Source organism: Halichoerus grypus, chromosome 15, assembly GCF_964656455.1.
Source record: "Halichoerus grypus chromosome 15, mHalGry1.hap1.1, whole genome shotgun sequence".
In the NCBI taxonomy this organism is placed as follows: domain Eukaryota; kingdom Metazoa; phylum Chordata; class Mammalia; order Carnivora; family Phocidae; genus Halichoerus; species Halichoerus grypus.
Window position 1 is genome coordinate 11,827,789 of NC_135726.1, and position 14,382 is coordinate 11,842,170.

Genomic DNA, 14,382 nt, shown 5'->3' on the forward strand with positions numbered 1-14,382 from the left:
CCAAAGGCCCCATCAGACTCAGGTTCAATGCCACTGGCCCGGCTGAAGGTGGGGGCCGGCTTCCTTCATCAGAGGTGTCAGGACTGGCTGCCTCTCTTTTTTGAGGTGAGATGCTGGCTGGTTCTTCTGTGGCTTGTACAATGGGGGCACCTTCATTTCAACATTTATTTCTCCTATATTGTCTGGAATAGTTCCAGAGAGACGCCCCCATCTATCAGTCAGTTGCCCAGCGGTGCTGTTCCTATAGCACATGGAGAGGAAATGTTCACTAGCTTTTCCTTTGCGGATTTTTTTTTTTTTAAGATTTTATTTTTATTTATTTACTTATTTGACAGAGAGAGGGAACACAAGCAGGGGAAGAGGGAGAAGCAGGCCTCCCACTGAACAAGGAGCCCGATGCGGGGCTCGATCCCAGGACCTGAGCAGAAGGCAGGCGCTTAACTGACTGAGCCACCCAGGCGCCCCGAGGGGTCCCCGGTTTTAAATAGTTGTTCGATATCTCCACAGAGCCCTCACCTTCTCTTTCAGCCTCAAATGACTGGGCGTTTGGGGCTCACCGCCAGCCCTCTGGCCATGTCTCTGTAGCCAGTCTGGTGAGGGAAGCTCATTCTCTGGTAGGTGTCTTAGGAAAGGCTCATGGGATTCAAGGTCTCTGAGGTCGTGCCTCACCAGGGTGGTTTGTGCCCTCAGCTAGTGATTTATCGCCTCTTGGCTCTAAATTCACCCATGGACATCCACTCTGCCATAGTGGATGGAATTCCTGAAAGCGTGTGTTTTGCACAATGAACACAAGGTTATGTATGCTCATAGAAGGTTCTACAGGGACACTGCAGGAGGAAGGTTCCTGCAGGTAGAGGATCGGTCAGTACGGGGTGGGGGGTGTGTGAGGGTGCCCACCGGGCTCTGCCCTAGCCCCTCCGCCAACACAGGAGGTCCCTCGGCGATCCCACACCACCCTCCCACGGTCCTCCCAACGTGGACACCAGGCACTCTGGGCTCCTGCCCTCCACACACCTGTCCCCCAGGTGAGGACTTTCTTCTGCAGCTCTCCGCACACGGACACCGGCTACTCTAGGCTGTGTTCCACAACAGATGCACCATTTGCTTTCCCACCAGTGATGCATGAGGGTTCCAATTGCTTCACACTGAGCACAGAGCCCCATGTAGGGCTCGATCTCACGACCCTGAGATCATGACCTGAGCCGAAACCAAGAGTCGGATGCTTAACCAACTGAGCCACCCAGCACCCCTGGAATAGCTTTCTTAATTTCTTTTCATGTGTATTATAGGTACAGGTATATAGAACCTCAACTGATGTTGTGGTGTGTTGTTTTTGCACCTTGCAACTTTCCTGAAGTTATTAGCTTGAATTGCTCACTTGTTGATTCTTTGGGATTTTTCTATATATAGGATCATGATATGTGCAAATAGAGATAGCTGTACTTTTTCCTTTCCAATTTTAATGACTTTTATTAATTCTTTTCCTTGTCTAAATTGTTCTGGCCATAATTTCCAGTACAATATTTGCTAGCAATGGTGAAAGCAGGCATCTTTGTCTTGTTCCTGATCTTAGGGGGAAAGCTTTCAATCCTTCACTATTGGATACAACATTACCTGTGTGTGTTTTTCATCAATGCCCCTTAGCATCCAGCAAGTTCTTTTGTATTCTTAGTTTTCTGTGTGCTTTTTATCATGAAAGGATGTTAAATTTGGTCAAAGGTTTTTTTCTGTGTCAGTTGAGATCGTTATATGGGTTTTTCTTCATTCTGTTAACATTGTGTATTCCACTGGTCCATTTCTTACGTTCTTATGTTCTTATTCCAAACCCTTTCGAGCTTGGGATAAATCCCACTTGGCCAGGGTGTATAATATGCCGGTGGATTTGGTTTGCTAGTATTTTATGGAGAATTTTCGCCTCTATATTCATGAGACATACTGGTCTACAATTCTCTTTTTTTTGTGTTTCATCTGCTTTTGGTATCAGGGTAACACTAACCTCCTAATTTGTGTTTATTATTTGTGGTTTTCTAACATCTTAGTTTGGCTCTTTGGCTCATTCATTTTTCTGCCTTTCCTCTTTCCGAATATAAATATTTCAGGCTTTAAATTTCCCTCAAAGCACTGTTTTCATTGCAGCCCATAAATTTTGATATATAATATATCGTCCTAAGTTTTTCTATTTCCATCATGATTTCTTCCACTCCTGAGCTATATGGCAGTGTGTTCTCTCCTGCTCTGGTGAGCTTTTTACCAAAGAATGATATAATAAAAGAAAAAGCACAAATTGTGTATAGTTTGATTAACTTTTTTTTTTTTTTAACTTTAAGTACAATCTACCCCTCAACATGGGGCTCAAACTCTTGACCCCAAGATCAGGAATCACGCGTTCCTCCGACGGAGCCAGCCAGGCGCCCCAGTTCGATGAATTTTTCTGAGCACACATTCACACAGCAACCAGACCTGGAAACAGCACCGAGCCTCCGACGCCCCCTCCGCGGCCCCAGCAGAGTCCCCACGCCCACCTCAGTGCCACAGGTTGGCTCTGCCCGTTTGGAACTTCATACAAATGGAATCCTACGGTTGCACCCTTGAGTTTTTCCAATCTAAGGTTTTTTTTAAATTTTTCCTTCAACCTGAGGAATCTATCTCCATAGTTTCTTCGCCCAGAGAGTTGTATCCGTTTCTGCTTTTTCTTCATCTCGTTTTCTGGGACCCCTGTTTTCTAGGCACTGGCATTTCCTCTTCTAGCCTCCCTATTTCTTTTCATTTCCTGTTTCTTCCAAGAGAGTTTCTTAACCTACCTTCTAACCCATCAATTTCTTTTTAAAAAATGGATTATTTATTTATTTATTTAGTGCGGGGGATGGGGGGGCATTGGGGGAGAGGCAGAGGGAGAGAGAGAATCTTAGGCAGGCTCCACGCCCAGCATGGAGCCCCACGCAAAGCTCGATCCCACGACCTTGAGATCATGACCTGAGCCAAAATCAAGAGTCAGACACTTAAGTGACTGAGTCACCCAGGCGCCCCACAATTTCTCAACTGTGTTACTTCTATTGAGCCTTCTATTATGTTCTTCAATCACTGTGGTTTTCATGCCTATCATTTCTACCTGGCTCTTCTTTTTCTAGTTTCTTGTTCTAATTTGGTATTGCTGGCAAATGATCTTACCTTGTTTAGTATGGTGTTTAGGCCTATTTTAAGTCTCGGTCCATTTTTCTCCCCCCTCATATCTGTTTCCAGTGGAATCTGTAATTCCCGTTTGTGGATATCTTTTCAAGGAGCTGAGGTCCTCAGAATTCTCATTATTTCGGAGAACGGGGCATGGAGAACCGGGTCCTCCCACACACATGGGGAGAGGCCAAAGCCGCTGGTAGGGGTCAGTCCCTTGAGCTTAGGACCCAGAAGCAGTGGATGAGCCCCAGGTACACAAGCACAGCTCATCTCTGCCCTTCCTACCAGGAGGCTGCTCTGGGCTACACTGGTGCTCGGTCCCCAGGGAGTAGCTGCCCCCAGAGGGGGTTGAGGGGGGCATGGAGGTGGTCTTTCTGTCCTTCTCAGCTCCTCACCAGCACAGAGTTTCTGCACGACCCATTTATCCAAGGACATCTGCACTAGCTGTCATAGGTGGGCCCGGGGCAGGTACCCACTGCCCCAAAGCACTGGAGTTGGGGAAGGAACAGACAGAATTAGGACAACGCACTTCCACTTTATTCTCCCAGAGCTGAGCCCACAGCCTCCTGCCATTGGTCACAGCCATGGCTACACACAACCCGCGGTTCAGAACGTCCTTTCCTCTCCCAAGTCTTTCTCCCACTTTTCTCTCTATCTCCGTATTTTCCTCTAGATTTCCCTGAAGATTGATCTTGGGGGAGGCTGCCTCCTGGAGTCTGAAAATCGCAGTCCTGGGTTAAGGCTGCCACCTAGTGGCCAGTTTGAGAACCGCATGGCTGTGCCTTGACTCCGACTTCCTTCTGACTCATTTGGTGCAAAATAGAAGGTGAGCCAAATAAGTGATTTTGCATTACCTGGTAGCCTTACTAAAAAAGTAAAAAGAAATAGGTGATTTGATTTTATTACTATATTTTATTTAAGCCAGTATATGCACATATTATCATTTCGACATGTAATCAATGTTTTAAAATTATTAATGGTATATTTTACATTCTTTTTCTCATACGTGGTCTCTGAAACCCAGTGTGTAACTTGCACCTACAGCACATCTCAAGTAAGATGCTAAATTTTCAAAAGGAATACTTGATCCGCGTTAAGTTTCATAAAAATTACAATTGAAAATGTTGATTTACATATCCACGTTCCAAATATACCTTTTTGCAATCAGTTAAGTACAATTAAGCAAACACTCCACGGTTGAACTAGGAGTCGGTCCCCGTCTGCAAACAGAGCCTCTGGAGGACGGGATCCGCTGCCGCGTTTTCTTGTTCCAAGGTAGGTATGTTTGACACGATGCACGCTCCCCACCTTCTCTCTGTCCGGACGCAGGTGAACTTGCTTCCTACCTAACTGAAACGTCTGAATTGATCAGACGAGAATGTTCTCCATTCACATCGGGACAGTGTCACACTAGTCGCTGGCCACCCATCAGCCCGCGTCGGAACCCACAGCCTGCTGGATCCTGGGACGGCTTACATAGGGACGGTGGACGCCCCAAGTGCTAGGAGTGGAGGTTGTCGGCAGGCAGCCCTCCGCTCTCAGGCCTCTCTGGGGATTTCCTCAGCTGAAGAGAATCATCGAGAGCAAGGCCATGCCTCCTTTCTGGGCAGCCCACAGCCCTGATTGGTCAGGGGGTTTGTAAAGGCCCAATCTCTTCACCTACAGTGAGGGTAGTGGTGAAGCCCACCTTGTCCCTGTGCCCAGCGCTGCGTCCCATCCTTCCTGGACCAGGTAGGGAGCACCCTCTGAGAAGCTTCCTTTATGCGGAGCTTCAGCTAGGAGTGGGCCCCGGAAGCAGGTGCAGGATGGGGTTCTGGAACTGGACCAGGGGCTGCTGGGTGGCAGTGAGGACCCCTGGCCTCTATGCCCCAGCACAAGGTAACAAACAAGTTGTTAAAATGTTTACCGTTGACGAATCGGGCAGTATTCTGGTGGAAGATAATTCACCAGGGGGCTCCCTGTATCAGGAGTTTGAAAAACCTGGCGGGAGGGCGAAACCATAAGGACCGTGAAATGGCGTGGCTGTTGCTAAGCCCAATTAAGTTTTTGGGGAAAGACAAGAAAAAGCTGAGAGCGATTCTCAGGCAATTAGAAGGTTGCTGTGAAAACCGGTGTGCCTTGTTGGGAGCTCGGAGGGCGCGCTCCCCTCCTGGGGCCAGGACTGAGTCACAGCGCAGCCCGGTTCCGAGGCTGACCTCAGCCGACACAGGCCTGCCGGGAGGTCAGGGCCCTGCAGGGCAGCAGGCTCCCCGGTGTCCGCCCCACCTCCCCTTCTGGCCGTGATGCTGTGGCAGGTCTGGTAAGTGATGGCGGAAGCTGTACCCCAAAGGTGCGCTAGGACGCAGCGGGCAAGTGCTGCAGGGCCGTGGGGCCGGACGCAGGGGGCTGGGTCAAGGGCGGCAGAACCTCGCCCTGGAGGAGGGAGACTGCAGTGATTCGGGAGCACTCCTCCGGGGTACAGCTTTGGGCCCCTGTCCAGGGCCCCAGGGGACGGCGCCCCCGTGCTGCCAGGATGGCTCCCAGAAGCCCGGAAAGCAGCCGTGGGCCACAGTGGAGGAGGCAGAAATGTGTGTCGGGGGGGTGGGGACAGGGGTTAGAAGGTGCAGAAGTGGGCACCGGACGGGGAATGCGCCCCGCAAGGCAGAAGGCCCAGGGGCTGGCTGTTCCACGGGAAGGCTCGGGGGCTGCGGCCACGCAGCAAAGCCTGAGAGAATGTGCGGGTGAGAGAGGCCGGGCGGGCAGGGGCCACGTGCTGGGACCCCGGGGAACTGGGCTCCGTGGACGCAGTTACCCTAACCGGTGGCCTCCGGGGTCCTGCCCTGCGCGGATGTGGAGGCCGAGTCCTCCGGCCGGCAGCCCCGGGGCAGGACAGCGGGAGCGCTACCAGGGGCCCGGCTCAGTCTATGCGGTCAAAGGAAATCAAGGACGATGACCGGCAGGCCGAGCTGCCTCCCCCAGTCTGGCGTTCCTGGCACCTGCGAATTGCAGCAGGCCTCCTTTGCCGCAACCAGGGACAGGTGCGCCCCCTGCTCTGCACTCCCCTGGGGCACCTGGGATGCCCTGCTGTTGGAGACCACCTGTCGGGCCCTGGCCTCTCCTCTTGCATCTGGATCGTGGGCTTGGTGGGGCAACAGTCGTTCCTCTGTGAGCAGGGCTTGCTTCGCAGAGCGGGGAGCTCACCCCAGGATTTCCCACATCCCACGGGCACTCATCGGTGATGCCAGGGCCCGGCGTTTCAAGGACCCCCTCTTTACGGTGAATTTAAAACAAGTGCGGGAATGCAAGCCCCGGAAGGGAAAAATGAGGTCGGAGGGTGAGCTCTCCAAGTCCACCAGAGATCTCTAAAACAAAGGAAACTGGGGGTGTGGGGCAGCCTGGCTTCTCATCTAGAGAGTCTGGCGGCGGGTTTATTTGAGATACCCGTTCTGGAAGCGGATGCCCTGGAGATCAGCAACTCTAGTCAGACGCTTGCCTACAACCGAACCCGTGGTCAGCCTGCGCTGTGAGGCCCGGGAGCCCCTGGGGACGACATGAGCAGCATCCGTAGCAGGTGGCTTAAAACTCAGGTAGAGCACGTTTTACCAAGAAATTACACGTCGAATTAAGATTATAGTAGCAAATCCTGTAATGATTACACAGGCACTAGTCTGAAATCCAGCGCGTAGCCACAGCCCCAAACTTTGAGTCCAGCTGTGAAAGTAGCTTGGTGATCTCCGAGGCCCTGGGAGTCTCTTCAAAGATGTAGGCAGTATTGCGGACTCCCTTAACATCTTGGGCCGTCAACAAGGTCTCTGACACACGGTATTATGGCCAGTTAGCTTGCAGCCCCACGTGCTGTGCAGAAATGGGCGGGGGGGGGGGGGCTCGCGAATGTCCTTTAGACATGGCTTGCAAGGGGACACTGTCCAAAAAGAGATTCAGTCCCTTTGCCGCCCACATGCATGGCATGCTGGCCTGAGCCCCGCCAACTGGGCTCTCCAACGTTCCCGGCTTTTCCATCCTGTCATGCAGTCGCGGGCTGGAGTGGTACTTTCCCAGCATTATGTCGGTGTGAGGGTGAAGCCCAGGGGTCTACCAGTAACCCTAACCCCCAGGCCGTACACGGCCTGAAGATCAGCCACAGCCGTAGAGCGCAGCGTTGGACGAGCTGGGTCGGTTCCCCAGGGCCCAGCTGTTTGTTGACTGCTGGGTACAGAGCTCTCGGCAGCTGAGGTGGATTATCTCGTCTAGTGGGGGGAAGGCCATGCCTTGCAGCTTTCACGTGGTGCTCTCACTCCTGAGTATGGCTCATGTCTCCCAAGCAGAGCGTTTCTCTCCCTCTTGGATACCCAAACCATGCCCCTGTGGGTCCCCGGGAGAGGGTTTCTACTGCCTGGAACCCAGCAGGGATTTTAGCGGCATGAACCAGCCCTCGCTGCCACTATATTTGGGGAGAGCAGCCAGCAGGGAGGTGGCTCCTTTTGGAGTGTCCCCACCATGGTTAGGACTCCCAAGGAAGTGATCTCCCACTAACTCGATGGGCTCCTGACCTGGGGGGGAGGGGACTCAGGGATGGGGGGCCTCACACTGGGCTGTCAGCCCCGATGAGCTCACCAGTGTGAAGTAGATGGTGCGCTGCTGGGAAAATCCTACAGAAGCGAGGGGCGGAATCAGGACAAAGTAGAAAGGACACTGTCCTGGAGGGTGGGAGATTGAGGATTGCCAGAGATGACAAAAAGTGGAATTCGGTGGGGGGGTCTCTGAAACAGTTGGTGAGTGGGGTACATGGGGCGTGAAGTTCCGGGGGCAAGAAGCAAGCAAGAGGAGGGTCTGGGCAAGACTTTGATCCGTTTCAGGGATCACTTGCCTGAAAGGAACCGAAGGGGAGTCTCTTGAAGGAGCCAGCCGCCTGGGGGTGGTAGCCAAATGTGAGTTCCCAGGAGCACTGTGTTGGAGAGTCCACTGCTGAGTCTCCGGACAGGTAGATGGGCACCCTGGTCAGAGTCTGTCCTGTCAGGTGGCTAACAAGGAAGGAGACGCCCTGCTTTGAGGAGGAGCTCTGGGTGAGGGTCCCGGAGGGGAGTCTCCGGGAAGCATCGGTGATGGCGCTGGCCTATCTGGAAGGCCCAGCAGAGGGCGCCAGGGGCCAAGGAAGTCCGTCTGTCGGCAGGCGTGCGGTGGGTCTCCCCAGGGCTGTGTCCCCAGCCGCATGGTATCCATGGTCTCGTTGGGGAGCAGAGAATGCACTTCTGTGTCCCAAGCTTGGCTGCAGCTGTGGAGAGGGGGAGTCCCTCGCCCGAGCCCGGCTTGTTCAGGCACGAATCCCCCTGCGACCTGAGCTTGGGTGGGCCCCTCACCAGCGGCCGGGAAGGGTGGGTGTTGGCTGGAGCGAGGGGGTCCGAGGTATGGCTGAGAGTGGCCTCGGGTGGACGGTTAGTGTGTGTGACCGATGGGAAGTGGGGCCTCTGCTCAGTCCTTCCCCGTGTGGGTGCCCCAGATGCGCTTGCCCTCTGGGGAGAAAACTGTCCCTTGGCTGTTGGTCAGACCAAACCGCAAGGTCGTTAGCCAAAGCCCAGGAGTCGGGGACAGTGTGGACCTGCAGAAGGCCCCGTGTCGCCATCTCCTCAAGGGTGAGGCCAACAGCTGCAAGTTCCGCCCACTGGCTGGGCCGGAACCCCCCCCCCCGGGACTAGCGGCTGCCATGGCCCCCCGCGAGCTGCTTGGTGTGACGGACAGTGCTACCGCCATCGGTGACGAAGACTCCTGTCCACCACAGACGGTTGGTCCCGAGGGGCTCCCCGGGGGGCGGCGGCCCCAGGAGGAAGCAGGGTGTCCCTCTCACTTCCTCAGGGCTCTCGCGCAAGGGAAAGGCCCTTGACGCCAGGTCAGCCCTCTCCTGAAGGCCCCCCTCCACAAGGAGGCCTCGGGCTGTGCCAGGCTTCTGCGGGCCCGCGTCTCTGACCTCAGCCAGTACGGGAGCTTGTTCTCGGAGAAGGACTCGGTGGGCGCTGGGTAGGCCTTGGTCCCTCAAAGAGCCCAGCAGGATTCCAGAAGCTGGCGCTCGAGGGGCGCGTATGGGGCTGGGGGAGGGCGCTGAGGCCGCAAGCCCGTAGGAAGCCAGGTGGGCTCGTGTTTGCTCCGGAGCCTCCAGGAGGCGTAGTCCGCTGTGGCCAAGGACCTGCGTGGGAACGCAGAGCGGGGGGACTACCGGGAGGGGGCTGGCCTGCGCGCTGGGCACTGCGGGGGCACTGCTGGGCCTGGCCCCGGTGGGAGGCGGCAGACGTGCACGTGGTTGCCTACGGGGGGCGAAGAGTTCGTGAGGGCCGGAGAACGTGTCCTCTAGAACATGAGGAGGCTGCGTAGGTGTGGGGCCTGTTGGAGAGTGGTGGGTGGTTGAAGGGCGAGTGATGCCCATCTGATGGTTGGGGGAATTTCTCAGTCCTTAGAGAACCAGGTGATGCCCAGAGCCGTGGCGGATGAGGCTGGGCCTTGGACCCCGTGTGGTGTCGGTGGCCTGTGCAGGTGTGTGAATCTGCGGGGACCGCCTCCCCAGGGGGACCCCTCAGCATAACGTCATCAGGGAAGTGCCCCAAGCAAGACTTTTTACCGTAGGGCATTTAAATCCTGGTGGCAGAGGTTACATAGAATTGTAGGGGCACCTGGGTGGCTCAGTCAGTTAAGGGTCCGACTCTTGATTTTGGCTCAGGTCATGATCTCAGGGTCATGAGATCGAGCCCCATGTCAGGCTCCACGTTGGGTGTGGAGTCTGCTTAAGATTCCCTCTCTCCCTCTCCCTCTGTTTTTCCCCATGACCCACTCACTGTCTAAAAAACGAGAAAATAAATCTCTCTGGGAACTGCATAAAAGTAGCCCTTCCAAAGTGAAACCACACTGGGCCTGGAATTCCTCTGTGGGGCAACAAGCAGAACACATTAGGTACATGAGTGACCGCGAAGGACGCTCCTTGTGCCCATCGTATGTGCTCAGTCGGTTCTGTGAGAATGGGAATCCGAGCCTTAGGGGAACCTCAGTCCATGGTGAGGCGCCATCATCAGTGACTGGCTTGAGTGCCGGCCACGTGGGGCCATTACAACGGCGGAGGGTGGGCTTCCTGACTCCTGTCGTCACAGCTCTAATAACAGGGCCTTGGCTTTCAGTGCTGGTGTAATTCCGTGTTCAGGAGTGCTGTCCTCCCCAGGTGAGGAAGAGTCCCCGGCATCCACGTGGTGAGTCCCATCAGGAAGGCCAAGAGCTTGGGTTTGTTCTATGTGCCGGGGTGGTGACAATGCACCCACACCTGGAAAGAGCGAGCCAGGGGGCCACCTCCAGAGGAAGCTGAGGTCACGGTCCTAATAGTTACATCTGAATGGGTCTGTGTACCCTTGATAGTTTCACTGGCAATGCCTTGTAGGTAGAAGGACTTCCCTTCAGAGAACTTACAGGGATTTCCTAGAATGACATTGACTTGGACGCTGGTGTCTCATGGGGCCAAAACGGACTGCATATTTTTATTGTCTCGGTGGGCCACCATGTGGTATAGGGGCGATTCTCTCTGGGAAGTGGGACAGGCGCTGGGGGGCTGCTAGTTTCGTAGGGTAGGTGCTTAGGTGACTGCCAATCCTGGAGGTTAGTGAAGGGGGCAGAGGGAGTAGCCAGGACGGGCTCGGGTCACGGGGCAAGTGTGTGGCAAGAGGGTGGACAGCAGAGGGGGGCTGTAGCTGGGAGAATGCTAGTTTCAGGGCGTGGAGTTTAGAGAATGGCTGTCCACAGAGCAAGTAGACAGGAACCCCGAGTTTTCATAACTCCCAAGAAAGGTTTACCTTTCTATTTACCTTAATGGGCAAAGTTGGACCACGGGTTTCCTGGGGAGGGAGCGGGCAGCCTTTTCTATTGAAGGAAATTTGTTGGAGGGGAGGGGCATGAGTCTGAAGTGTCTGGGTGTCTGGGGTGGAAATCTCGGTGTCTGGTAACCATGGCAGTGCCCTCCAGGGCCTTGTGGACGGTTTTAGCAATCCCAGTAAAATGTAGTAGCCATGCCCTGTAACTAGGGGGAGGACCTTGCAAAAAAAATTTCTCTCCACTCTGGGTCAAGTGAGCCTCCTCAGGGTTGGAAATGAAGAAGGGGTCATTTGGGTCACTATGGTCCTGTCAGTGATAAACCCATTTGTGATACTGTGATTTATAGTAAATACATATACCTGGTCTTTGTCCCTGTCGCCGGCACGGAGCACCTAAAACCTTTGCAATGTCCTAAGTGGTGAGAGCAGGAGAGGTGTCTTTTGTTAGGTTAATCAGGTGACTTTTGGAACTCATTTAAGGATGGGGGGCGGGTTTCCAGTGGAGCCAACTTTGTGATTAGAGGGTTGGCACTTTGAGTCACACCCCCTGACCTTTGGGGCCCAGAGAGGAGCTGGAGAATGGGGTTCAATCACCAGTGGGTGATGATTTAATCAGTCGTGCCTATGTAATGAAGCCTCCACAAAAGCCCAGAAGGACAAGGTTGGGAGAGGTTCAGGGTTGGTGAAGAGATGAGGATTCAGAAGAGTGAGGCCCCCTGGAGAGCATGGAATCTCTGTGCCCCTTTCCCAGGTACCCTGCCCTCTGCATCTCTTCCCTCTGGCTATTCCCAACTTACATCTTTTTATAATAAGATGGTAACCTAGTGAGTAAACAGGTTTCTTGAATTCTGTGAGCTGCCCTAGCAAATGAATTGAACACAAGGGAGGGCTCTGATTGATGGCCAGTTGGTCAGAAGCCCAGGTAGAAACCTGACGTGGTGACTGGTGTCTGAAATGGGGGTGGGGTGCACATGCAATCTGTGGGACTGAACCCTTAACCTCTGGAATTGGTGGTTTACAACCTCAGGAGCTCTCTGGGTGAAATTTGAAACCGGCCTCCATGCAGGGAGGGCAAGGAGAGACTGCAAGGAGAGGTGGACCAACGTAGCCTGGCAGGCGGCAGGTTTCATGAGCAAGGGGATGGCCATGAAGGCTCTCTTGGGCAGTTGCACCATAAGCAGATCTCCACACCCACCCACCAGAACGTTACTGGTTCCTAGAGAGGCCTTAGTGGGGTTCAGTCATGTATCCTGTCCAGATGGCCTCAAAACACATTAATTGCTCAAGGCTGCATCCTTCCAGGGGCTCCTCCTACAGGGACAGGGGGGGAACATAGATTCCAAGGTCAGGGGAGGGGTCAGGAGTTTCTGACTGACAGGGTCTAGTTTGTGGGTCAGTAGGTGGTCCTGTCCTCTCGATGATCTCCTCCAACAGGAGTCTGATGCCCCCCCCTGGGGAGGTGGTGTCATGAGGGCTGAATTGACATGGCTGCCCCCGATCCAGACACACAAGAGGTTATTGCTGAGGGAAGAGCCTGTTGGGCGGACTGGATAAAAGCCCCTGTGAGGTGTGTCTATCCTGAGAAGGGGGACTGCTCACTCCCCTTATAAACACCAGGTGGGACACCCCACATGAAGCAGCTGATAGAGCGTAGGCAAGCTCTGTGGGATTGGCTTTATGATAACGGGGATCTTCAGCCTGTTCCCCAGATGGGATGGAGGGGGCCGCTTCTGCCCATGTAACTTCCCTGTTAAAAACTGAACAACATGTTGTTCAAGAAGCCTTCTCAGATGCGCTGGGGTAAGGCAGGGAGCAGAGCCTTTTCGGGGACTCCTTAGTGCAGGAGCCCATGCACTGTGATTCCAAAACCTGCTGGTGAAGTCTTGACAGGAGCCGAGGTTAGATCGGGAGGCTATGGAGATGCAGCCTTAGATGGGATGAAGGGGAAAGCTGGGATGAAAATTGGGATTTTCTTTTTGAACAGACTTTATGTAAGGTGGTAGCATCTTGTTTACCTGAGTTTATGGGGTGGATATTATGTCCAAGTGGGGATTGCTTCTCTGGGCTGATACAGAAGGCATGTGAGTCCACCCTCAGGCCAGTGTTAATTGGAGATGCCCAACAGAAAGCACTAGAACTGCCTGAGCCAACATAGGTGGTTAATTGAATACCAGGTGAACAAGAGGAGATTACCACTTTGGTTAATGACATGCCAGAAACCCGAGTCCTGGTAGCCACAAAATCTCAGCACGGTAGCCCCGTGTGCCCTGTGGGAGCAGTGATGGCTCATGGCCACCAACAGTAAACCACCGAGGACTGAATAAATTTGTGCCGCTCTCAGCCTCAGCGGCTCCAGCTGTGCGGAAAAGACAACAGGCTCAGGGCACCTGGCTGGCTCAGTCCGCGGAGCAGAGCACATGACTCTTGACTCTTGATCTCAGGGTTGTGAGTTCAAGCCCCATGTTGGTTGTAGAGGTGATTTAAAAATAAAATCTTAAAAAAAGAAAGAAGAAGGAGAAAGAAAGAGAAAGAAGGAAGAAAGAGAAAGAAAGAGAAAAAAGAAAGAAGAAAGAGAAAGAAAAAGAAAAAGAAGAGAAAGAAGAAAGAAAGAAAAAGAAGAAAGAGGAAGAAAGAAGAAAGAAAAAAAAGAAAGAAAGAGAAAGAAAGAAAGAAAGGAGAAAAAACACAGCAGGCTAAAGGAATCTGGTCCTCAGTGACTGATCTGGCAAAGGCTTTCTTCTCTTCATCTTGGAGAGGAGCCCACCGCAGTCTGCCTTCATGCAGGAAGGATCTCGCTTTCTGTTTACTAGGCTGCCTTTGGCTATCTGAACTCACCAGCTACCATCAATAATGTGGTCAGAAGGGATTCATACTTTATGCAGGTGTCAAGAGTAATAATATGCTACATTAATGACCTTATGAAAGACTGGAAAAATGAAGATCAGGCTGGGGCTGATTTGAATGTGATGATGATGCCCATGACCAACTGGTTCTGGTTAATAAATCCAGGTCCAAGGGTCTCAAGCGGTGAAATTTGCAGGAATAACCTGGGCAGGAGCCACTCGGGATATCATGCCAGCAACTAAAAATAGCTGTCACTGCCCATCCCTAGGACCAAACAGGACGCTAGTGTTTGGTTAGTTACTTGGATTTTGGAAAATGTGTACTCCATATCTGGGAATTTTGCTAACTCCCATCTCTAAGACTACCCACAAGAAGACTGTATTTGAGTGGGCACCTGAACAAAACCGGCCATGTCTGAATCACAGAAGGTGGGCGCTTTCTCAGAGCCTTTGGACCCTTGTGATCCCCAGGCTCATGGGACTGTGGAATCGTCTGCCGCGTGTACTCCTGCAGACTGGGGCTTAGGGCAAAAGCCCATGAGCACCTCGGT